Source organism: Mobula birostris, chromosome 18 (genome assembly GCF_030028105.1).
Source record: "Mobula birostris isolate sMobBir1 chromosome 18, sMobBir1.hap1, whole genome shotgun sequence".
In the NCBI taxonomy this organism is placed as follows: domain Eukaryota; kingdom Metazoa; phylum Chordata; class Chondrichthyes; order Myliobatiformes; family Myliobatidae; genus Mobula; species Mobula birostris.
This window is the reverse complement of record NC_092387.1, coordinates 42,100,827-42,124,997: the sequence shown is the minus strand read 5'-3', so window position 1 is coordinate 42,124,997 and position 24,171 is coordinate 42,100,827. Positions and strand designations below refer to the sequence as shown.

Below are 24,171 nucleotides of genomic sequence, written 5' to 3'. Positions count from 1 at the left end.
AAAAGATCCTTGATCCTGACAATACAGAAATCTATGGGTTACTGAATGGACTCTCTGTCAAACAGCTCAGAGGCATAACTCATTTCCCCTCGTACCTCCCTTTTCTTTCTTGACTAAACTTCTCAATTAGAGAATGGGACCTCTTACATACAGCACATTGGTGTTACACAGGGATTTAGTAAAGACAAATCAAACTGTCTGACAAACTTGATTGTGTTCTTTTGACAAGACAGCTCAATAGAAGGGTAGAATAAAATTACTTGGTGGTCAAAACGCAGAGAACGGTTACTCATCAAAATGGAGGGCTGTTTGGCTATATGTCCTAAGAATTCAGGACTGATCTCTGTGTTTCTGACGTACATTGATTCTGACTTGGATGCAGTCTGAAGTGAGATTTAAAAAAATCAAAATGTAATAAATACAGGGTCAAGAGTGATGTGACAAAGCTTTCCTTTCATAGCATCTCTGTGTATAAAGAATTGTTCTTAACGATCTCCTCAGCCTGGGTAACAAACAATGACCACTTATGATTCAGTTCCCATGGCTACATAAAATCATTAATATACTGTTTAATTTAACCTCCTTTCACATTTTCTACAGTATATACACTTCGTGGCCACTTTATTAGGTACACCTGTACACCTGCTCGTAAATGCAAAAATCTTATCAGCCAATTATGTGGCAGCAACTTCAATGCATAAAAGATCCAGTCATGATTGAAAAGGTTCAGTTGTTGTTCAGACACAAACATCAGAACGGGGGAGAAAAATTACCTAAGTGACTTTGACCGTGTAATGATTGTTGGTGCCAGATGGGGGGGGGGTTTTCAGTATCTCAGAACCTGCTGATCATCTTGGATTCAAACACAACAATCTCTAGAGTTTACAGAGTATGTGAAGTCATAGAGAGAACATGCAAACTCCACACAGAGAGCATGAGACATCTAGCTCTGTGTGGCAACAGTAATAATTATCCTGCCATTCTCACTTTAGGTCGCATCCGAAAATTCCAGTTGGTGGACAATTTCCCTCCACGCCGCTCTGACATATTGGGAAATCATGTACTCGGCAAGTTACAGCAGTGGTTTTCCTTTGCCTGCTGCCGGGTGAGTTTAAAGAGATCACCACCTCTTGCAGTGGATGACCAGGACGTCTAAGTGCCTTGTCGTGCTCTTAGCGCTCCACCAACTCCTGATGGCCTGTCTTCCTGACCGTTGGACCATTAATTGGTCTCCTCCGCTCCATCTGCCAGGGCCAGACTTCACACGCTGGGATAGGCAAATCCCCTACCTCACCCGGGGTCGAAGACCCGTCGGCTACCCTCACCTGGTTTGGCCCGTCTGCCGAGATGGTTTACCGGGGTGTGGCCGCTGCGCGTGCTACAGCTACTTGGAGCCACAGGTGAGAGCTGAGCGCCAGGTGGGGACCAAAGGTGCCATTGGTAAACTATTGGAAAAATGTCACCGTGTGGCTAAGCACAGCTCTAAGGCCACATTCAAGTTTGCTGATGACACAGCTATTGTGGCCAGTCAAGGGTGGTGATTAATCAGCATATAGGAGGGAGATTGAAAATCTGGCTGAGTGGTGCCATAACAGCAACTTCTCGCTCAATGTCAGCAAGACCAAGGAATTGATTGTAGACTTCAGAACAAGGAAACTAAAGGCCCATGAGCCAGTCCTCATCAGAGGATCAGAGGCTGAGAGGGTTAACAACTTTAACTTCCTGAGGGTTACTATTTCAGAGGACCTGTCCTGGACCCAGCATGTCAGTGCAAATACAAAGTAAGTACGGCAGCACCTCTACTTCCTTAGCAGTTTGTGGAGTTCAGCCTGACATCTAAAACTTTGACAAAATTCTATAGATGTGTAGTGGAGAGTATATTGACTGGCCACGTCACAGACTGGTATGGAAACACCAATGCCTTTGAATGGAAATCCAACAGAAAGTGGTGGATTCAGCCCAGAACATCATGGATAATGCCTTCCCAACCAGTGAGCACATCTACATGAAATGCTGATGTAGGAAAGTAGCATCAATCATCAGAGATCCCGCTACCCAGGACGTCCTCTCTTCTTGCTGCTGCCATCAGGTAGAAGATACAAGAGCCTCAGGACTCACGCTAGCAGACTTAAGAACAGTTACTGCCCCTCAACCATCAGGCTCTTGAATAAAAGGGGATAACTTCATTCAACTTTATTTGCCCTATCATTGTAATATTCCCTCAAATTAGCTCGCTGACAAGGACACTTTATCTCAATACCTCATGTTCTTGCTATTTATTGCTATTTACTTCTATTTGTATTTGCAAAGTTTAATCTCTTCTGCACTCTAGTTGATCTTTCATTGATCCTGTTATAGTTACTATTCTATAGATTTGCTGAGTACGCCCACAAGAAATGAATCTCAGAGTTGTGTATTGTGGCAAATATGTATTTCAATAATAAAATTTACTTTGAACTTTGAAAATTATTTAAGAAACAGCAAGTAGTTTTCTCAACCTGTGAGAAGGAGGTTTTCCTTTGTTTGCTTTTCGTGATGCATTCATAAATGTCATCTTTATATACACAGCGGGATATATACATAAAACCGGCAAATATCTGTTAGCTGAACATTAATTCTGAGAGGGATAATGTGATGAATTTTGGAAGAAGAAACACGGGGAGTTAAACTAAATATTGCAATTAAAAAGAACAGAAGCTTCAGGTGGTAACAAAGGTCAAAAAGATCGTTAAAAAAGCAGAGAGGAATTTTTTTTAAAGTAGAAGCAGAAAAGAAAAGCAAGAAAATTACTGAAATCTTTTATGAAACGTAGTTTAGGTTTCTGCTGAATCTAGTTTGATATCTCAAGCTTAGAGATGACTGTCAAGCTTTTGGAATGATTACTGGGATGACAACTTCAAGAAAATGGAACTGTTTTGAGAATTGAGAATTCGCAGTCATCCAATGTCATGAAGGGTTTTGCAAGAGCATGAAAGGGAAACTTTTTGCACTGGGACATGAGCTAGCAATCTGAGACCCAATGTTGAAGATTACTGACAACAGAATCAAGAGATGAGGGGCAGCTGTGATCTGGGATACACGTGTGAAAAGAATTGCTTCAGAAATTCCCCTGCCACAAAAAGCAGCACAGTTGCACACACAGCACTTAGAGCGGCCGCCTCACATTTCCAGCAACACAGTTTTGATTCTGACCACCATTGTTGTCTGTGTGGAGTTTGCATGTCTTCTCTGTGACCCCAAGAGTTTCCAGTTTCTCCCTTCATTTACAAAGTTGGTATGTTAGTGGGTCGCCATAAATTACCCCTGGTGTGCAGGTGAGTGATAGAATCTGGGGGAGCTGATGGGAATGTGTGCAGAATAAAATGGATTAGTGTAAGTTAACGTAAATAGGTGTTTAATGGACCGAAGGACCTGTCTCTACACCAATAACCCCATGACACTATGTTGGAAGAAGATTTAACTGCTGTGAATCTTCCTGAAGGATAAGGGAAATGTGGCCATTTTGCCCCAGTATCTTTAGAAGGTTTGGGACTCCCAAACACACAGATTCCAGAACTTTCTGATGCCACTTGCTTCCTGATTACACTCTGCCTCTGGATTCTTCAATGGATGGAGGTTGTGCTTCAAGGCCTCTTCTTATTGCTGCCGTCAGGCAGGGGTACAGGCAGAAGATCCACATCAATGTTCAATAACAGCTTCCTCCCTACTGCCATCAAGTTCTTGAACTGACCTGAAAAACTCTAATATTACCTCAAACCCTATATTCTTTCGCTCTCTCAATCTTGCATTCGTGTTTCTTATTTTTGCACGCATTGAAGTTATGTATAATTTATCTTAACTTACATTTGTCATTGTCTTATAATGTACTACGCTGCGGCAGCGAAATGCCTATTTTCATGGCATTTATATCCTGTGTATGTATATCTATGACAACAATAAACTTGAATTTGACTTTTGCCAGTGCCCTCGCTGAGGAATCAGAATGCTTCACCGTCACTGACTCTAACCTCATTCAGTAAAAGTGATTCAAGTCATTTCAGTAGAGAGGAACGTTGCCAGTGAGCCAGGTAAAAGTATCAGATATTTAATTTACAATTTCCCTCAATTCCCCCAGATCTGACACTCACCTACACACAAGAATTGAATTTATTTATGTAATTACAATGTCTCACAATTGCGCTGACAGAAATCATAAAATCATAAAAGCAGAAATCATAAAATGAAGCACTTTAATTTCCTTTTTATTAGTTTAATCTTTTTCCACATTAAATCAAACCAGTTAAAGTGTCCTAAACATTTGGTTGGTTGAAGGCAGCCAATGTGTGGTAACTCAGTCAGCCACTGGTCTTTTCAGTATTTTGGGCGGTGGTGTAAGTTTCTGTCTGCCATGCGATACTCCTTGTGCTCTGTACGAAGCAGGACTTTGATAATAAAGCTTGAATAGGTCCTGTTCTTTCCAGCAAGTGACAAGTGTGAAAATTCTGGGCAATAGCAGCCTTTCAGAAGGGATCAGATAAAGACGAGAAAAAAGATAAAGGGAGTGCATGTCTCTGGAAAATAACGTTGCAACTTTCCAAACTTTGGTTAGGTCTATGCATTTGTGTATAAAGCTGGCCACCTGATTACAGGAAGGATAAGGGAGGGGGTTTGGACAGTAAGCAGGTGACATTTACCAGGATACTGCCTAGATTACTGGGCAAAGGCTATAAATTCACAGTGATTGTTTCCTGTTGTTCATCAGAGGCTGAAGGAAGACTTGATAGAAGTTTATAAGATTGTGAGACGGATAGGTAGACAGTCATGGATCATTATCATGAACTGAAGGGTCTGTGCACCCCAGGTTGAGGACCCCTGTTCTAGAACAACGAATTTAAGGTGAAAGGTAGAAAGTTTAAAGGACAGGTGTGAGAAATTTTTTTTTAATTTTTACACATGGAGTGGTAGGTGCCTGGCATTTGATCCTAATGCAAGGGGGAATGGTGATAGCATATATGATGGTGGAGTTTAAGAGGCAGTTAGAGAGACTAATGAAGGCACAGGAAATGGAGATATAGTATACGGGACATGTAGGGGCAAAAGAGAATTAGTTTAATTTGACACAGACATCATGGGCTGAATAGCCTCCTCCTGTACTGTACTGACTATGTTCAATGTTTAATGTAATGAGAGCAGGGTAAATGAGTTAACTTTGCAATTTTATTAACATAGCAGATATTACATCCGTGCCTTAACACACACAGAGCTTTGCTCCTATGAACCCATAATATTGAAGCGTCCTAATACACCATCACACCAGTCTGACATGGAAACCTATTCATCATATTTGTCAAAGCAAACATTTTTAATACTGCTGATTTACACAGAGGCAACACTTTGGGAAGTTTACAATTAGAGATTCAAATTATTCTGTTTCTAATCGACTGCATTTCATTCAATCTGAAGAGAATCAATCAGTTAAATGATGCATCACTGTACTCCCAAAACAATGATTAGTGTGCCATACCTAAAATTTCTCAGCTAAAAGAATTTTCCTGGATTTTCTTCTGTGTTTATTTGTAAAGGCAGTACTTCATCTCAGTGTGAACTCTCAGAAAGGTCAAACTCAAATCCTGCAAACAATTCCTGCAGATGTGGATTAAAGTATATTTCAGCATAGCTACAACCCATGATCAATTTTTTTAAATAAAGCTGATATCTTTAATACTGCATCTGGGACCAAGTACAGCTTGGGCATGGGTTAGAATTATTCTCTGCAAAAGGACAGAGTACTTCATGAGAAGTGTTGCCGTCAACTGTGCGAGAGATCCGAATTCAGTGCTGACCTCAGGTGCTGTCTGTGTGGAGTTCGCATGTTCTCCCTGTGACCGTGTGGATTTGCCCTGAGCGCTCCAGTTTTCTTGCGTACTCCAAAAATGTGCAGATTTGTAGGTTGACTGGCCTCTGCTCAGGTGAGTAGCAGAAACGAGAGCAGGGGTTCCCACGCTTTTTTATGGCATGGATCAATACCATTAAGCAAGGTGTCCAAAGACCCTAGGTTGGGAGACCCAGAGAGAGCTGATGAGAATGTGAGGAGAATCAAAGATCCTATAGGGTTAGTGTTAAAAAGGTGGTTGATAGCCAGTGATGATTTAGTGAGCCAAAGGGCCTGTTTCCATTTTAGAGGAGTCTATGTCTCAACAATACTGTGTGAGAATCACTACAGGGGTTTAAGGAATTGGACCAGGGACTTGCCAAGAAGCATATTGGCAATTAACAGAAAGGCCTTTTGAAGTATTCTCCTGCCTGCCTGAATAATAGATGGCCAGGGTCCCTAACTGCTATACAGAACTGACGTGGTTATTAGCCTTCAATCAGAGGCTTCTGAACCAGTGTGGAGAACTTCACTCACCTCAATATTGAGTACATCACTGAACAAAACCAATGGACACACTTCCAAGACTCCACAACTCATGTTATTGGTATTATTTACTTATTTATTTATTATTAGTAGTGGTATTTAGTTTTTTTTAAATTTTGCACAGTTTATCTTTTGCACATTGGTTGCTGTCAGTATCTGTGTGTAGTCTTTCATTGATTCTGGTGTAAATGTCAGCGAGAGAATGAATCCCAGGATAATAAATGGTGGCATATGCATACTCTGATAACAAGCTTCCTAGAAAGTTGGTATCAAATCCTTGCAGTTATAAGTAATGAATAAAAGTTTCCAAGTTTGATTTCATGACCAAGGGACATGGAAGGGGAAGTTAAAGCTCTGAGATACGAGAACATTGCTGCTCAGGTCATTAGCTGACAGACAGTAATGATTTAACTGGGGGTTCATCAAACCAGCCAGGCTAATGAATGACATGTTTGCAAACTCTCCTGACAGCAGACAATCATCAGTTTACAAGATGGTTATCATCCTAATCAGGTCTTTATTGGTGATCAATGCTCATTGTGATTGTTTCCTGTTATGCTCCTCAATACTGTGGCAGACCATCTACGACAAATAGCCAGATCAGAAACAACTAGATGTTTGCACAGTTCAGAGAGATTGCCTAGATTACCATTCCACAGACACATTGTCCCAAACACTTGCCCATTTAACATTTCCAAGTCACTGAAAATATTTAGTTTTCAGATCTATGGCCAATACCACACCAAAACTGGCTCTGCCAGTGGATTCCATGTGGAGTTCAGTGTGGGACTGTCAGCATTTCCCAGCAGATTTGGTCCATTGTGTGTGGAAAATGAGAGATCTAGCACCGCTGATTAACAGTAAATTGAAGCCATTACAGCAATGCTCAGTGGCACTGAGTGAAGTCAATCAGACACTGGAATTCAGTTAAAGGTCAGTACCAAGACAAAATAGGGAGGTAATCTCCTCACTCCATAAATCATTGCCACAAATAGACCTGCAATACACAATTTTGAATCTCCACAATACCAGGGAGATGATGGAGGCTTTGAAAAGAGCTCAGCTAGAGTGACTGAAGGCTGGGGAAATTGGATTCTGGTGAACAGCTAATGTTCTTATCTTCCTACTTCATAACTTCTTACAACAAAGAGGAAGCCATTTCACTCTCAAGTCTACGCCAGTTTACATTCCCACTAATATTCTTGTCATCTGTTCTCCACACATTCACATCAACACCCCCCAAGATTCTACAATCCACCTGCTTACCAGGTGGACAATTTACAGTGGACAATTACCTATCAAAACCAAAGAGAAGATTGAGATGGTTGCTGTCCTTAAGATTCTCAAGGAACTAGGCCACATCAATCATACATAACTCTTTCCACTTATCCAGAGCAGTCGGACTAGATTACTAGGTTTGTACTTAAGAGGGGAGAAGGTTTAAAATAATCCACAGAAACGATATCTCAGAGTGTGATCAATCTGTGCATCTGGCATAGATTGATGCATTAATGAGAGACAGCAGAATGTGAAAGTGTTAATTCATTTAAATAGAAACTATACGGATTTTTCTTAGAAACTAGCATTGTGGGAGCCTGCGAGGGTAACTTGAGAAATGACGTGTTCACTGCAGCGTGTACAGGAAAAATAGAAACTTTAAACATGCTTCCTGAAACCTTCCATCATAATGTTTACCTCAGCTCAGTCTGGGCATGTAATAGATTGAAATTGATTGGTATGATCAGCCAATAATCCTCCCTCTGTTGGATATTAAGACAAGCAGGAGAGTAGAAGAGCACCGGTGTGCTTTGCTGTGGTTACTGCAAGGCATACATGTTGAGAAAGGGCTAATATTAAGAAGTATTAAAAATAGTGCTTCTGTCTCTATAGCGCTAGTGTCTAATTGAGATGAAATCCTACCCTCCAACAACAACCCCGAAGACCCGCTTTTATCCCGGAATCAGATCGCCTGATATGCAATTGTACACCACAACATCCCCACTGCTGGTGGCAAATCGCCAAAAAACATCTCCTTCCGAGCACATCTCTTAACACCCCACCCTGCACATCTCTCACTACTCTCCCTGCTATATCTCCCTCCCTCCAAGATCATCCCATTTCCCTTTATCCAGCACAGTCTATGCACTGACCCAGCACCTGAAGAGAGTTGCAGGCCTATGTTAGTCATAGTCATAGTCATACTTTATTGATCCCGAGGGAAATTGGTTATAGCCCTGTTTATATTGGAATGCTGCCAGCATATAACCAAGAGATTCTTTGGTGCACCATGCAGCCACCCTTCTTTCAGTTAGCCCTGACGAAGGGTCTCAGCCCGAAACGTCGACTGTACCTCTTCCTATAGATACTGCCTGGCCTGCTGCGTTCACCAGCACTTTTTGTGTGTGTTGCAGCCACAGATTAACATGTTTCTGATTTTCAGACCAGTCAGACGAACACTAAGAATGAATCATGGGTTTTCTCTAGCGCTGGAAATGGTTACATCCCGACACGCGGGACAGAAGCAAGGTCGCATTGTGTATTTCACGGACCAGCAAAGACCGGCCGGCTTAGCAAACAGAGCGGTGGACACCCCTGCTGAAATCCGGAGGAAAACACACAGAGGGGGATCACAAAGCCGGGGAAAGAGGACCGGGTCGAGACAACAGAGACTTGTGGAGAAGAGGAGTTCGGTGGGTAATACCGTTCCGACTGACCGGAAGTGCACTGAGAGCGGTAAGTGTAAAGGAGTTCGGTACTTACTGTTCTGGCTAACAACGGATAGTGCAATCTGGGGTATATTATGATCGAGGAACTTGTTTGCAGATTGAATATTGAACTTTTTACTGTTGGACTTCGGCTCCCGTTCCACCGTGATATAACACTTGGAGGCACGGGAGGTCGTTCCTGCCTGTGGCCATCGAACGTGCAGCTCCTCCCATGGAGGGTCAGACTGGTCCTGGACTTATTTTCCATCTGGCATAGTTTGCATTTTGGTGTTTGATTGTTGGGGTTTTTTGTATTGCTATATTTACACTCTATTCTTGGTTGGTGCGGCTGTAGCGAAACCAAATTTCCCTCGGGATTAATAAAGTATATCTATCTATCTATCTATCCGAATATGGTCAGATCAAGGAAAGCAGATTGAAAAGTTAACACGAGGAAATCTGCAGATGCTGGGATTTCAAGCAACACACATCAAAGTTGCTGGTGAACGCAGCAGGCCAGGCAGCATCTCTAGGAAGAGGCACAGTCAACGTTTCAGGCCAAGACCCTTTGTCAGGACAATTAATGTTTGAGCATTTTGTTTGATTTAACCACTAGCGATACAGATCTGTAGTTTTGTGGTGACCAAGAATGAGAACTAATCATTCTAGGGCAAACGTAGTGGAGAACTGTTTGGTGCTTGGTGCTGGCAGAGTGTAGTCCTTATAATAGAGGACATCAAAGAGGCATTTATGGGGAGTGAGCTTGATTTAGAAGACTGGGAAATAGAATGAGCGAAGATAAAAGATAACAAGAAGCAAAAAAAATGTGAGTTAGTTTATAGGATCCCTAACAATGACAATAATAGCAACAAAACATTGATCCAACAATAAGAAATTCCCATAATAAAGTAAAGTAATAATCATAGCAAATTATAACTGCAAATGTTGTTTGGACGACTAGTTCCTAGAATATGTTTGGAATCTTTAAATTCTACACTGTGGAATCAAAAGAATATTTTAATCCTTTTTTGTATAATGGGATGGGATTAACTATTAATGTCATACCACAGAATCCTCTAGGAAAATGATCTATTATGATGAAATTTAAATTGGATTCAAGAATGACACACAATTAAAGATAAAATCAATGTCCCCAATATAATTGGGGACAGCTTGTATAAAGCAGATTAGAAAATCAGATTAAGAGTTAACGTAGTGGATGATCAATGACAAACATCTTATGAATATTGAATAATTCTCAACATATATACATTCAGTGGCCACATTATTAGGTACCTTCTGTACCTAATGTTTACTGAGTTACTACTGCCTTCCTGTCAACTTGAATTATTCTCCTCTGACTTCTCCCATTAGCAAGGCAATTTTGCCCAGAGAATTGCCGCTCACTGGGTGTTTATTCATTCTCTGTGAACTCTAGAGACTGTTGTGCATGGAAGTCCCAGGAGATCAGTTTCAGAAGTACCCCGAACTGATGTTTGGTCCAAACAACAACCGAACCTCTTGGCCATGTCTGCATGCTTTTAGGCATTATCTTACTGCCACCTGATTGGCTGATTAGATATTTGCATTAATGAGCAGGTGTACAGGTGTACCTAAAAAGTGGCCATTGACTGTAAATTACATAACATCTCATTGCAAGAGTAGTGTAGCCATACTAACTAAAATGTTATGAATGTACTGTATAAGATAGAAGGAAATTTATAGTTTTGCTTAAAGGAATAAGGATTAAGACAGTTTAGCCTACAAAGATTGATGAAAAAACTGATAAGCAGGAAGATAATAAATTGTGAAAGCTATCAAGAAATAAGTAAAGATTTCAAGAGCTTTTGCGTGAGTTCAAATGTAAAAAATTCAAGTGCCCTTCAGAGGCAGAGATGGAAGAGCTTAAAATATGGAAAGAGGAAATAGCTAAGGTTAAATGAAACACCTTTTTTCCTGTTCGCACTGTTGATGAAACAATAAACATAGATGAACTAGTGGCATCCAAAGGTTTAATGAAATTAATTGCCAAAGAACATATTGAACTGAAAACTCTGACACATCCCTTGGACTTTATGACCAACACTCTGGGGTCCTGAAAGAGGTTGGCTTCAGAAATTGTGAATTCATTAATCGTGATCTTCCAGAACTGCCTGGAATTAGTACTTTCAAATTGGAAGGCAGCAAGTTTTAACACCATTATTGAAGACTGAAGGAAGAGCAAATAAAGAACTTCAGACCAGACAGTTTGATATCAGTTGACAGAAAGTTGTTGGAGTCTGTTATTCACAAGACATTTAGAAAATCTCAAATTGAAGTTATCATTGGAGCATCAGAGAATGTAGTAAATCTGTATTTTCAAGATGTATTCAATAGAATAGTGTAAAAACATCGCAATAATAGAAGCTCAGAGTGGTAATATGTTAGAGTAGACAGGCCATTAAATAAAAGACAAAAAATTGGAGAGCATGAATGAATGAATGAAAGGATCATTTACAGTCTGGCAAGATGCTACAAGGAACAACACTAGAGGCTCAGTTAATAATCACCCAAGTAATAACTTGATGAATGGATCAAGTGTGAGGTATCTATGTTTGCTGACAAATCAGTTTAGTCGAAAGACAGAGGCCTAGAAATTCTATCATGTAGCATTGCTTACCTCTGCATCTCACTCTTGAAAATTACCACAGAGTGAAACACAAAAATGACCATTTCCACGACATTTTGTATCACTCTGCAAATTCGACAAACTTGTATGTTTGAAGATTTTTCAGAATTAGCTATTCCACATACAATGTCTTTTTGGGAACATTGCTTAGGAAATTAGTCCAGTTTATCCTGGGAGCAACAGTCATTCCCAGGACAACCGTGTTTTGACAGCACAGTGCCAATTGGCGCCCCAGGAGAGATGTATATCTACCCTCTCTCTTATCAGTTCCCTCCTCACAATGCCCCATTAACCAATCTCATCAAAATGCACCTGACCCAAATCTAACCTAACTCCTTTGGATCCAGCTATTTGAATACTCATCAGTCATCCCTTCAGGAGCTCTAATTACTTTACCCACTGACATCCTGAGGCTTGGTGATCCAATGATTCACCCAGCAGTCACCTGATGCTCAGACTTCCCAACCCTGAACAGTCTCAATTACACAGCAGTCCCATCACCTAACCCAAAAGTGCCTTAATATTCTCAGTTGCCAAGTTCTCAACTGCCTTGATTGAACAATGGTTTCTGTCCTCTGATTCTCACTCGACCCCTAGTCACTCCTCTTTTGAGAAGAACTGTGATTCGGCAGTGCAGCAAAGATGGCAATTGTGCTCATGAATGCGCAAGTGTCAGCTAATTATTATTTCTTTGTGATGGTATTTAACTCCATTCTTTTCGTCATAGCACTTGACAAGACTTGAGCAAAGCAAAGAAACATTTCCCTGCCTGTTTGCATTCGGCTTTGCCTGAGAAATTGGACTGTCAAATCAATTGGCTCCGAAGACTAGTGGTATTCATTGTATATTTAGTTATTCCTTTTAGCTGCAGTGATGTCCTCGTTTTCCATTTGAGAGTAATAGTTAACAGCCCTGTTTGACCTAGCATTTATTGTTTTCCTTTCCCTCTAACTCTGTTCGCATTAAAGTCTGTGAACTCTTAGCCTGCTTCAGTGCCTCTCTCTTTCTCGGCACTTGGGCCATATCCAAATGTGCAGATAGGTTCAGCATGGGCCTTGGATATTACTCAACTTTCTAACAATAGGACATGGAAAGGAGAAAGGATATCCATGCCTTGGTGGTAATACAACATAGATTTACTAGAGCAATAATTTTCTGAATTAAACATTTCTCCCACAAGGATAGAGGATAGATAGGCCTTGATCTCTAAACAAAGAAAACTATTTAAGGTGACTCTCTGTTGTGACTTTTGATTCATTTTGGTGATTTCAGAGTTTAAAATTAAATATAAAATGTTGAGACAGGTGGAAAGAATAGATCTCTTTCCTCCTGATCAAATGGAATAAGTCTCAATTCAAGCTCTTTTATGTTTCTGGATCTTCTGCCTGGAGAGTTGCATACCTTGCTATGTTGTGTTTCTAAGATGATGACCAGTAGGTTTTTGACATGAGGAGAATCAAAGGGTTTGGGGATTAGATGGGAAGGCATGATTGAAAAAATGGATCATTCATTACCTTATTAAATGCCAAACTGTTATGGAAGTATGGAGTTCTCCTAATCCAACTTCTTATGTCCTTACATTTCATATTCTTAGCACCAAGATTAAGAAATAACAAACATATTAACTAGTTCTGGATCCCAAAATAGTACCAGAACTTTATAATCCTCCAATATTTAGATCACAATTCTGCCTTGCCATTATGGAAATCATAAGAATCGACCCCTAAGTGGCCTTGACAATGATCAGATCCTTCCCACATGAATGTCAATAAGAAGCAGAATGGAATAACATCAACATATTTTAACTATGTGATATTACAATCTGTGCTAAATTAAATTCTTAAAGTTTAGTTTATTTTTACTAATTTTTACTAGGTTTTTACAAGATTTCCTTATTTATGTAGTAAGTGACATTCAATAATCGATCTTAAATAGTCTCTTATCTTTTTGTTTTTTTTATATAAAGTTTTCAATGCTCATTTCATGACCTTTGACATGATTAAATGAAACACCTACCTAATCCGGGATTTTCTTTGGAAGTCTGAAATGATGTTAGCTTTGAAATGCTTGAGCTACACAATCTAATGCTGCCTTCCTGCATTTAGTTTGTATCTCACAAATCACGGCTTCTCCAGTCACACCCCGGAACAGTCAGCCTCCACCACCTTCCTTGTTAGGTTTGCACTCCTACTTCACTCTAGTTTGAAAGGATTTTTCTCAATTCTTCTTTAAATTTTCCACCAATTACTTTAGATCTATGTCTCTTCTTGACCCCTCTGTGTAAGGGAAACATTCTTTCCTGTTTACTCTCTCCATTCCCAAAAAAATACGACACACATCAATCAAGTCTCCTCAAAGACACTTCTGCTTGCATGAAAGCAACCCCAACTTATACAATCTTTCCTCATTGCTACAATTTTACAGTCCTGGCAAAATCCTCGTAAGCTTTCCCTGCGCCATCTCGAGGACAATCACACTTTTCCTGGAATTCTGATGAGGAAAGCTGTAAATACCAGTAGTTATGGGAATGAGTGCTGACCGTCCAATGTTACCAGTACTGGACACACTCTAGTAATAAATAATAACAAAAAATTGTTTGTAGAATTTGTGGAGGGTTACTAGTGGTGTACATACCCTACCACAGATACAGCTTTCCAGATCTCAAACGTGTAATCTTTTCTCCCTAACTTCACCACTGATATCTCTTCCTTGAGGGCTTCCTTCAAAACCTTTCACCCAGCTTTATGTCACCATACCTTAGGTCTCTTAGAATGGACGGTGACATGGAATCTCGTAAGGCGTCGGGGAGGTACCTTGAAAAATATTATGGCATTAAAGATTTGCATTTATAGCTGTCGATATATTTATCTATAATTCTGCAGGCAGGGTGAAGGAGTGTGCTGTTCATAATTGCACAGATGGCATGAGGCAGCCCCTAGGGCACTGGGCTTCTATAATCAGAATTAAAACAGCTGTCAGTTTTCAAACAACTGAGTGATTCAGGTCCAGCTGATCATCCACTACAGATTCATCGTGTAAATCAGATGACCTCAGTGTTGTGTTGCACTAAAGAATCTCGCCTCACTGTCTCACATAGAGTTTACGTCCTCAATATTTAGGATAGACACCTCCTGCTGTAGGTTATCTCTGCCCTTTGACATCAAGAATGGTGAAGATTAACATAAAAGTACAAAGGTCTTATCATATATATTGCTCTGGATGACAGAATAAAGACTAAAATAAGGAGATTCGGCATATTACCAAATACTCATTTCGGCATATACAGATGTGCTGTTGAAAGCATTTTGTTATCATTCTTGTTATCATCATGGCTTGGTTTGGCAATTCCAGTGGACAAGAAACCATGAGGCTACAGACAGTACTGGACACAGCCTATCCATCACAGACTCAGCCCTCCACACCACTGAAAGCATCTACATGAAGCACAGCCTTAAGAAGGTTGAATGTATTATCAATGGTCCATAGCATCTCGCCCAATGCTCTCTTTTTGCTGTTGCTGTCAGCCAGGAGGTACAGAATTCAAAGGTCCCACATCACTTAATTTAGGAAGAGCTACCTTCCTACTACTTTCAGGTTCTTGAACTGATTTGCACAACCTAACTCTACCTCAGCAAAGGAGCTCCACTGGTTACCTCACGTATTTCCGTGAACTTGGCTCTGATTGTGTTTTTTGCACAAACGTCTTGTTTTGCCCAGTCTTGAATCCCCTTCACTGTCTGATAGAATTTATGTTTTGTGCATTGTCTGAACCCACATGCCTGTGAGGCTGCTGCAGGCGAGTTTTTCATTGTACCAGTACCTCACCGTACTTGACAATAAACTATAATTGATTTGTAGAATGGCTCAACTTTTCTTAATCTACTTACATAAGTCTAGCCTTATCAATAACAACTCATTGCACAGACCAAGAAGTTTAATATACATGTAACTGCCAGCATTAAACTGTCACCACCCTCCCTGTCATAAACAATCCTTCCATTGTACACATGCCTCCTCACCTTCTGTCCTTCTAAAAACTACCTGTGTCACTCTTTCCCAGTTCTAATGAAGGGTCACAGAACCAAGATGTTGATGATCTTCTTTCCACAAATGTGGCCTGCCCTGCTGAGAGCTTCCAGCATTTTTTAAAATTTCAGGTTTCTGGCATCTGCAGTTGTTTTTCATGTGTAATGGGTTACCTACTTTACAGATACCATCTACTAACTCTGATACCTCTCATTTCAAGTACAAGTGAATTGATGCAATTAAAGCCTTCTCAATGAGAAGCATTTTTGTTTGGTCTCCCCTTGTCCTCTTCTCTGAGGGGTGATCCTTACTGGGAGCACTCCCATGTATAACCTCCACGCAACGGATTCTGCAGATAATGGAAGTCTTGAGCAACACACACAAAATGCTGGAGGAACTCAGCAAATGTCACGAAAGTTGTTGTTATGCGGCAGCAGTACATTGCAATACATAATAATAAAAACTGCGAATTACAGTAAGTATATATTATACTTTTAATTAAATTGAATCGGTAGTGCAAGAAAGTAGTGAGGTAGTGTTCATGGATTCAATGCCCATTCAGAAATCTGATGGCAAATGAGAAGAAGCTGTTCTTGAAATGCTGAGTGTGTGCCTTCAAGTTCTTGGACCTCCTTCCTAATGGCAGCAATGAGAAGATGACATGTCCCGGGTGATGGGGTTCCTTAATGATGGATGCCACCTTTTTGACACATTGTTCCTTGAAGATATACTGGATGCTGCTGAGGCTAGTGCTCATGATGGATCTGACTGAGTTTACAATGTTCTGCAGCTTATTTCAATCCTGTGCAGTGCCCCCTCTCCAGTACCAGACAGTGGTGCGACCAGTTAGAATCCACCAAACATCCATAGAAATTTTTGAGTGTCTTTGGTGACATACCAAATCTCTTCAAACTCCTAATGAAATATAGCCACTGTCGTGCCTTCTTTGTAATTGCATCAATATGTCAGGCCCAGGTTAAATCCTCAGAGATGTTGGCAGCCAGGAACTTGAAATTGCTCACTCTCTCCATTTCTGATCACTCTGTGAGGACTAAGTATTATCAAGTGTGATCAAACTAAGGTGCTGACACTGTGGAATGCATTCAGAAAGGAGATGTTCACGGAATCCCCAGCCTCATGGAATCATTACTAATTAAACTGAAATAGCAATTCATCACCGTGAATTATTACTGACAAAAATAATGTCATCCTGCATTTTCAGGCATTAGGTATCACCTTATATCTACTTGTCCATTTTAAGCTACATGAAATGAGAACAGAAAACAGTGGAAGTACTCCACATGTCAATCAGTGTCTACAGAGAAAAAAAGCAGAGTAAATGTTTCAGTTTCATGGTTACTGTCACCTCTTGCAGATTCATTGACTGAACACTATAACAATAAATACACAAATTGCTGGAAACACTTGCCAGCACATGCAGCATCTGCCGGTAGAGAAGCTGTGTTAATGTTTCAGATTTAATGATTTTTGAGCTGAAATGTTTTTATTTTGGATATTTTGCATCTACAGTTTTTATTCTGATTTTCATTGATATGAACCTTGTGTTCATCTTAACTCCATAGATACTGCCTGACAATCTGAATATTTCCAAGAATTTACATTTTTATTCCGAGTCCAACTCCTATAGTAAATTATTTTGGATTGCCTAGTGTTTCTGGTCCAAAACAAATAAACACAAAGTTTATTGAATTCAGCAGGTTCTGGGATCCCTGCTGCTCACATGCCTCCACACATTAACTTTGCTTGGTCTTTAGCCTTCATCCTATACATGCAGTCACATGTCACTGAATAAACCTTAACTTTATCAATAATGTATCTAATCAAACCCTTCAATAATTTGTACACACACTCATTCCATGATCTTCAGAAAAATTTCCAACATTTCAGTTCTGTTAGGTTTGGCAGAGTTGAATTGTCTTTTACAAAGTCATACATTAACCTATGTGCTATCCCATGTTATAGCCTCTGAACATTTATCACTCAGTGCGAAGCAACTGATCAACAGCCATTCTCAATCTTTTTGGGGGGAATTTTCATTAGGAGTGAGGAACCACCTCTAGTCATTTCTGTTTACAATTTGTGGATAGTTCTGTTCATTCTGTGGATAATAGTCCCTCACCCATTGTGTTTTCCACTTCACCCTTGAGGTCACAGTAAAGCCAATAAGGCCCACCAAGCACAATGGGATTTGATTACTTTACTTGATACTTTATACTTTATTGTCGCCAAACAATTGGTACTAGAATGTACAATCATCACAGCGATATTTGATTCTGTGCTTCATACTCCCTAGATTACAAATATTAAATATTAAAAATAGTTAAAATTAGTAAATATTAAAAATTTAAATTATAAATCATAAATAGAAAATAGAAAAATGGGAAGTAAGGTAGTGCAAAAAAACCGAGAGGCAGGTCCGGATATTTGGAGGGTACGGCACAAATCCGGGTCAGAATCCATTCAGCAGTCTTATCACAGTTGGAAAGAAGCTGTTCCCAAATCTGGCCGTATGAATCTTCAAGCTCCTGAGCCTTCTCCCGGAGGGAAGAGGGACGAAAAGTGTGTTGGCTGGGTGGGTCGTGTCCTTGATTATCCTGGCAGCACTGCTCTGACAGCGTGCGGTGTAAAGTGAGTCCGAGGATGGAAGATTGGTTTGTGTGATGTGCTGCGCCGTGTTCACGATCTTCTGTGGCTTCTTTCGGTCTTGGACAGGACAACTTCCATACCAGGTTGTGATGCACCCTAGAAAAATGCTTTCTACGGTGCATCTATAAAAATTAGTGAGGGTTTTAGGGGACAGGCCAAATTTCTTTAGTTTTCTCAGGAAGTAAAGGCGCTGGTGGGCCTTCTTGGCAGTGAATTCTGCTTGGTTAGACCAAGTCAGGCCATTTGTGATATTGACCCCGAGGAACTTAAAGCTTTTGACCTGTTCCACTTGCGCACCACCGATGTAAATTGGGTCGTGCGGTCCGCTACTCCTTCTGAAGTCTACAACCAATTCCTTCGTCTTGGTTCCTTCGTTACCAATTTCCCCCGGGATCAATAAAGTATGACTATGACTATTGCTGACGTTGAGGGATAGGCTATTGTCTTCGCACCATGCCACCAGGTTCTTAATTTCCTCTCAAACTCAGCATTACCCGAGATACAGCCTACAATTGTCGTGTCATCAGCAAACTTATATATTGAGTTTGATGGAAACTTGGCTACACAATCATGAGTGTACAGTGAGTACAGCAGGGGGCTGAGTACACAGCCTTGTGGGGCACCGGTGCTCAGAGTGATTGTAGAGGAGAGCTTGTCCCCTGTTTTTACAGCCTGGGTCCTGTCAAGTTTCAGGAATACCAAGTTTCAGGAATATTCCCAAATGTATTTTCAAATATGCTGAAGGTTATAAAATCAATCAACCACTCTCTCAAATATTTTACCCTTGAATACCTCTCTACTCCACAATTTATGAGATCAGTATTCAGAATAGAAAGTTTAAAAACAGGTCTAACTTGCATCTTATCACCAGTAGAGTCCTCAGCCCAAGAACAGCAATTCTTAAATGATAAATCCCATATAAATGCATCAGTTTTCTCTGGGTAAAAATAATTTATCTTCAGTACAAAGGATAATTAAACATTTTATTTGCATTCATTCACAGGTTGCCACAAGCAATAGCAGTAATTATTGCCCATCCCTAATTGCCCTGTATTAACTGCCAATCATGTTGGTGAGACTGGGATAACATGTGTGTCAGACTGCCTAAGGATGATATATATACTTGCCTGAAGGACATTCATGAATCCAGTGGTGTTTAATAACAATTTAGTATTTTCATCTATACTGAAAGTAACGTTAGCTTTATTTAAGTTCCAGTTTTAATGTAGGACGAATACAGATTCCCCTGCTACTATGGTGGGATTTAAACTCATGCCGCTGAATCAATGATCAAAAACTCTGGATGTCCAATAATATGATTCCTGTGCTTCCACACCCAATGGGCACTGACAGGAGTAAAGAAAGAAAAGAGAGAATGGAGGGAGTGTCTGGGAGTAGGGAGAAGGGTGATGAGTGTGAAATGGGGGAGAAAAGGAAAAAAAGAAAGAATGATGGAAGGGAGATATTGGCGGTAAAGGAAGAAGATGGGGAAGTCTCCTGGCTCCTTGGGATAAAACGGAAAGGGTAAAGTACAGTACAGTACTTTATAATGATACTGATGGTTGAAACTGATATCACCACACCCTGTGTAGTACAAGGGATGACCAAATTTACAATCCATTTTCAAAGACAACACCTTCAATTAACCACTTGTTAATTTTATTGACATTTATAAGTCAATTGAAGAGTAAAATGCCTGCATGGATTGAACTACAAGGGGATGATAAAACATTTACATTTTTAAACCAATTTGATCAATTTACTCTGCAACAGATGTTTTCTATATATTGCTTTTCATCATTACAGTGTGTGAGCTGATGGAGACTGATACAAAGAAAACTGATCTTCAAAAATAATCAAGTCTTAAAAGAAACAACATCTGCCACAGTTCCTGTCACGTTCAGTAATTTAATACTTATTGCCTCAGTTTCATTTGCTCTCAGATTAACTAGCTGGCATACAAATACCCTGCAGAGTGATTCAGATTCTTTCTGCTTGTCCTTGAGGTAATTTAGGCTGCTGAATTTACATATACGTTTCCTTTTTGCAATTTGCTTTCTCTTAATCTTTGAGTTTGGCTGTACAAATATTTTCTAGAGCAATTCCAGTTCACGTTGCTGACTACTGACGCAGAAGCAGATGAGACACATTCAGAGAATGGGATGGATCTGTTGAATGGTCATAGTTTCCAGTTGTGTTGGCACTGAAAAGCACATCTCACATTGCTACGTCCAATTCCCTTTCGGCAACCAGATCCATCTACAAATCTGAGTTTTATTATGGACAGATGCTCAGTGCTCTCTCACTCGCGTCCATGAAGACCTGCCACATATCACAACTACAATAAAGGAATTCATTCACAAATATCCGCATATCTATTAGAAAAACATACTTCCACTCAACCCAATACTTCACTGGAACAACCCTCCCCATCATCAGTAGTATCTACATGAGACAATGCCTCAAGATTTCCACCATCAAGGTCTTGCCATCTTCTTGCAGCTACTATCCAGAAGAAAGTTTGCAAGTCTGAAGTCCCGCTCACCCAGGCTCAAGAACAAATACTTCCCTTCAGCCATTCAGTTCGTATGCCAATCACTATCTCAGTATAACAGCACTATGACCACTTTGCACTACAAAGGACTTCGTATTTTTCTTGTTCTAAATCTGCTTCTTGTATAATTTTTATAAAATTTACGTTTAGACGTTTTTGTGAATGTCATATGCCTGTGATACTGCTACCAGTAAGGTTTTCATTGCACCTGCACATGCACAGTATGTACTTGCGCATACAACAGTAAACTTGACTTTGACATTAACATTCTGGCTGACTATGTGCACCACGGAGGGAGCTTACTACTCTTAAAGAAATCATAAAACATTTACCTTAACAAGAGTCACACAGCAAAAATCAGCAACAATCAAACCTGTGGTGGCCTCTTTGCAAACCCTGTGCTCAGATCACAGTTCCTCCTGTATGATGGGTGTAGTTTTAATTATTGGTAGGCTTCTGCTTTTGCATGGATCACAGCCGCCCTTCTTCTGAAGGGAGCAGCATCACAGCTAACAAATAATCTCCTTTGATACACAAGAGTGTTGTAAAACAAGTTCACAAAATGCTACATTGTGCTTCATGATATTGAACTGTGAAATTCGACAATATTTGACCAATGTCAATTAATTGACATCATATTGAACTTGTAATGCATAGGAATTCCATTGAAAGGGACAGAGGCCGGCAGGGGTACTTCACCTCATAAATAAAGACAGGCATCAACTAAAATAGAATGATAGAGTTGTACGGTCTGGAAGCAGGACCTTCAGCTCAGCTCATCCATTCTGAACAAGATGCCTTTCTGAGATAGTCCCAGTTTCCTGCATTTGGCCCATATCCCTCTAATGTACTAGGTACAGATCAGCTTAGTTTCATTTCTCTGTACTGTTGGTTGAGAGGAACGGAGTCGTCGACACCAAGGTTTTCTTCTTTGCCATTTTTAAGTTGTTAGTATTGCCCAAGTCTTTTAGTTTAGTTGACTAATTCTGTTTAGTTTAGTGTTTTTTTGGGATGGGGTTTGTTTTTTTTCTATTTTTTTTTCTTTTTCATGATTTTTCTTCAGTTTTTTTTTGCTTTGTATTATTCATTGTTATTCTACACGACTGGGAGCTTTGTCAATTTATACTATTTGGTCTTACAATTACTCATTTTAAGTGTAACAATGTATCTCCTACTATTTGTATTATTGCTATGTTATGTTTTCATTCTATGAAATTAATAAAAAGATTGGAAAAGAAAGGAACAAATCAGCTTGAAATAATCCAGAAAGATGGATAAAATAGAAACATAAAATTGCAGAAAAACCTGGAGTGGGAATAAGGTTATTGATAATAATAAACACAAGATTCTGCAGAGGCTGGAAATCCAAACCAATGCACATAAAGTGCTTGAATAAATGAGTAGGTCAGGCAGCATCGATGGAAATGAATCAGCAGTTGACGTTTCATGCCAGAACCCTTCATCAGAACCGGAAAGGTCGGGTGAAGATGCCGGAATAAGAAGTAGGAGGGGAAGAAGGACAAGCTAGAAAGTGACAGGTGAAGCCAGGTAGGTGTAGAAGTAAGCAACTGGGAGCTCGGAATCTATTCCATAGCTCCATTGATAAAGACAAAATTAACAATGGATTTGTTAAGGAAAGGTGATAGAGAGGAATTGGTTTACTTTTTTTTCTTGTGCACAAATTAAGTGTTTATTAATTTCCTTTAAATACTGAAGAACTCACAGCTTTGACACAGAAGGATTCAGAACCTGCCCCTTCAGTGTATCCATGGATTTAATTCTTTAAAGAAAAAGATCCTGAAAGATTCTGTGTCTTGCACAGATTGTGATTGCAAAAACTAGCTGAACTCTGCCTTCTCCTGATCAATAGTTTCTTTTGTGGAGAGAGTGTTTTTCAATTCTGCATCAGTCTTTTACAACTTGGTCTTGTCAGAGGGAAGCAAAGTCCCTGAAGCCTGCTTTGTCTGGCATTTCAGTTCAATCTACCCTGTCACAAGTGTTCCTCTGTTTCCTTCCTGTGTCTCAGGTGTTACATTTATAGATCCTTACAGACAGCTAGACAGGCTAATAAGAACATACAGTATTTCAGTTTTAAGCCAAGACGTAGAATACAAAGTCGGGGAGTGTTGTGCTGAAAATATAGATAAGATTAGTTAGGTCACAGTTTGAATTCTATCCCACTATAACATAGCAGCTATATTTTATTAGAAGTTTGAGGAGATTTGGTATGTCACCCAAGGTACTCACACATTTGTACAGATGTATCTTGGAGAGCGTTCTAACTAGGTGCATCACCGTCTGGTATGTGTGGGTGCGGGTGGGGGGGGGGGGGCGCGGTGTGAGGGGGTTGTGTTGGGGGGCTACCGAACTGGATTGAAAGAAGCTGCAAAAAGTTGTGAACTCATTCAGCTCCATCATGGGCACTGACCTCTGTGGCATCCAGGTCACTTTCAAGGAGTGATGCCTCAAAAAGGCAGCAGTCATCATTAAGGACCATCATCACCCTGGACACGTCCTCTTCTCATTGATACCATCGGGAGGGCAGGAGGCGCAGGAGCCTGAAGGCACACACTCAACGATTCAGGATGAACTTTCTCCCCTCTGCCATCTGATTTCTGAATGTACATTGAAACCATGAACACTACCTCACTACTTTTTTATATATATACTATAATCTTTATTATTATGTACCGCAATGTACTGCTGCCACAAAAACAACAAATTTCACAACATATGCCAACAATATTAAAACTGATTCTGATTCTATGTGAAGTTCCAGCCACCACTTTATGGAAAGGGTGTAACTGTACTAAGGAGATTTACTGTATAAAAGTATGGAAACACCAATGCCCAGGAACGGAAAAGTCTACAAAAGTGGTGGGCACAGCCCAGTCCATCACAGGAAAAGCCATCCCCACCATTGAGCTCACTTGCAGTGAACACTACCCCAAAAGAGCAGCATTCAGGCCCTGCCCTCTTCCTTTCACTACCATTGGGCAGGAGATACAGGTCCCACCACACCAGGTTCAGAACAGTCATTACCCTTCTACCATTGGGCTCCTAAACCAGCGTGGATAACTTCACTCACCTCAACAATGAAACGATTCCACAACCTATGGACTCACTTTCAAGTTGTCTGCAACTCATGTTCACA

At 40.2% G+C, this 24,171-nt stretch overlaps 1 protein-coding gene across 1 annotated transcript in view; it reads right to left on the bottom strand.

The window, feature by feature from the left end:
• Positions 1-24,171, bottom strand: part of LOC140211882 (glutamate receptor ionotropic, delta-1-like) — a 993,352-nt gene that overhangs the window by 869,541 nt on the left and 99,640 nt on the right. The gene's annotated exons all lie outside the window — the stretch shown is intronic.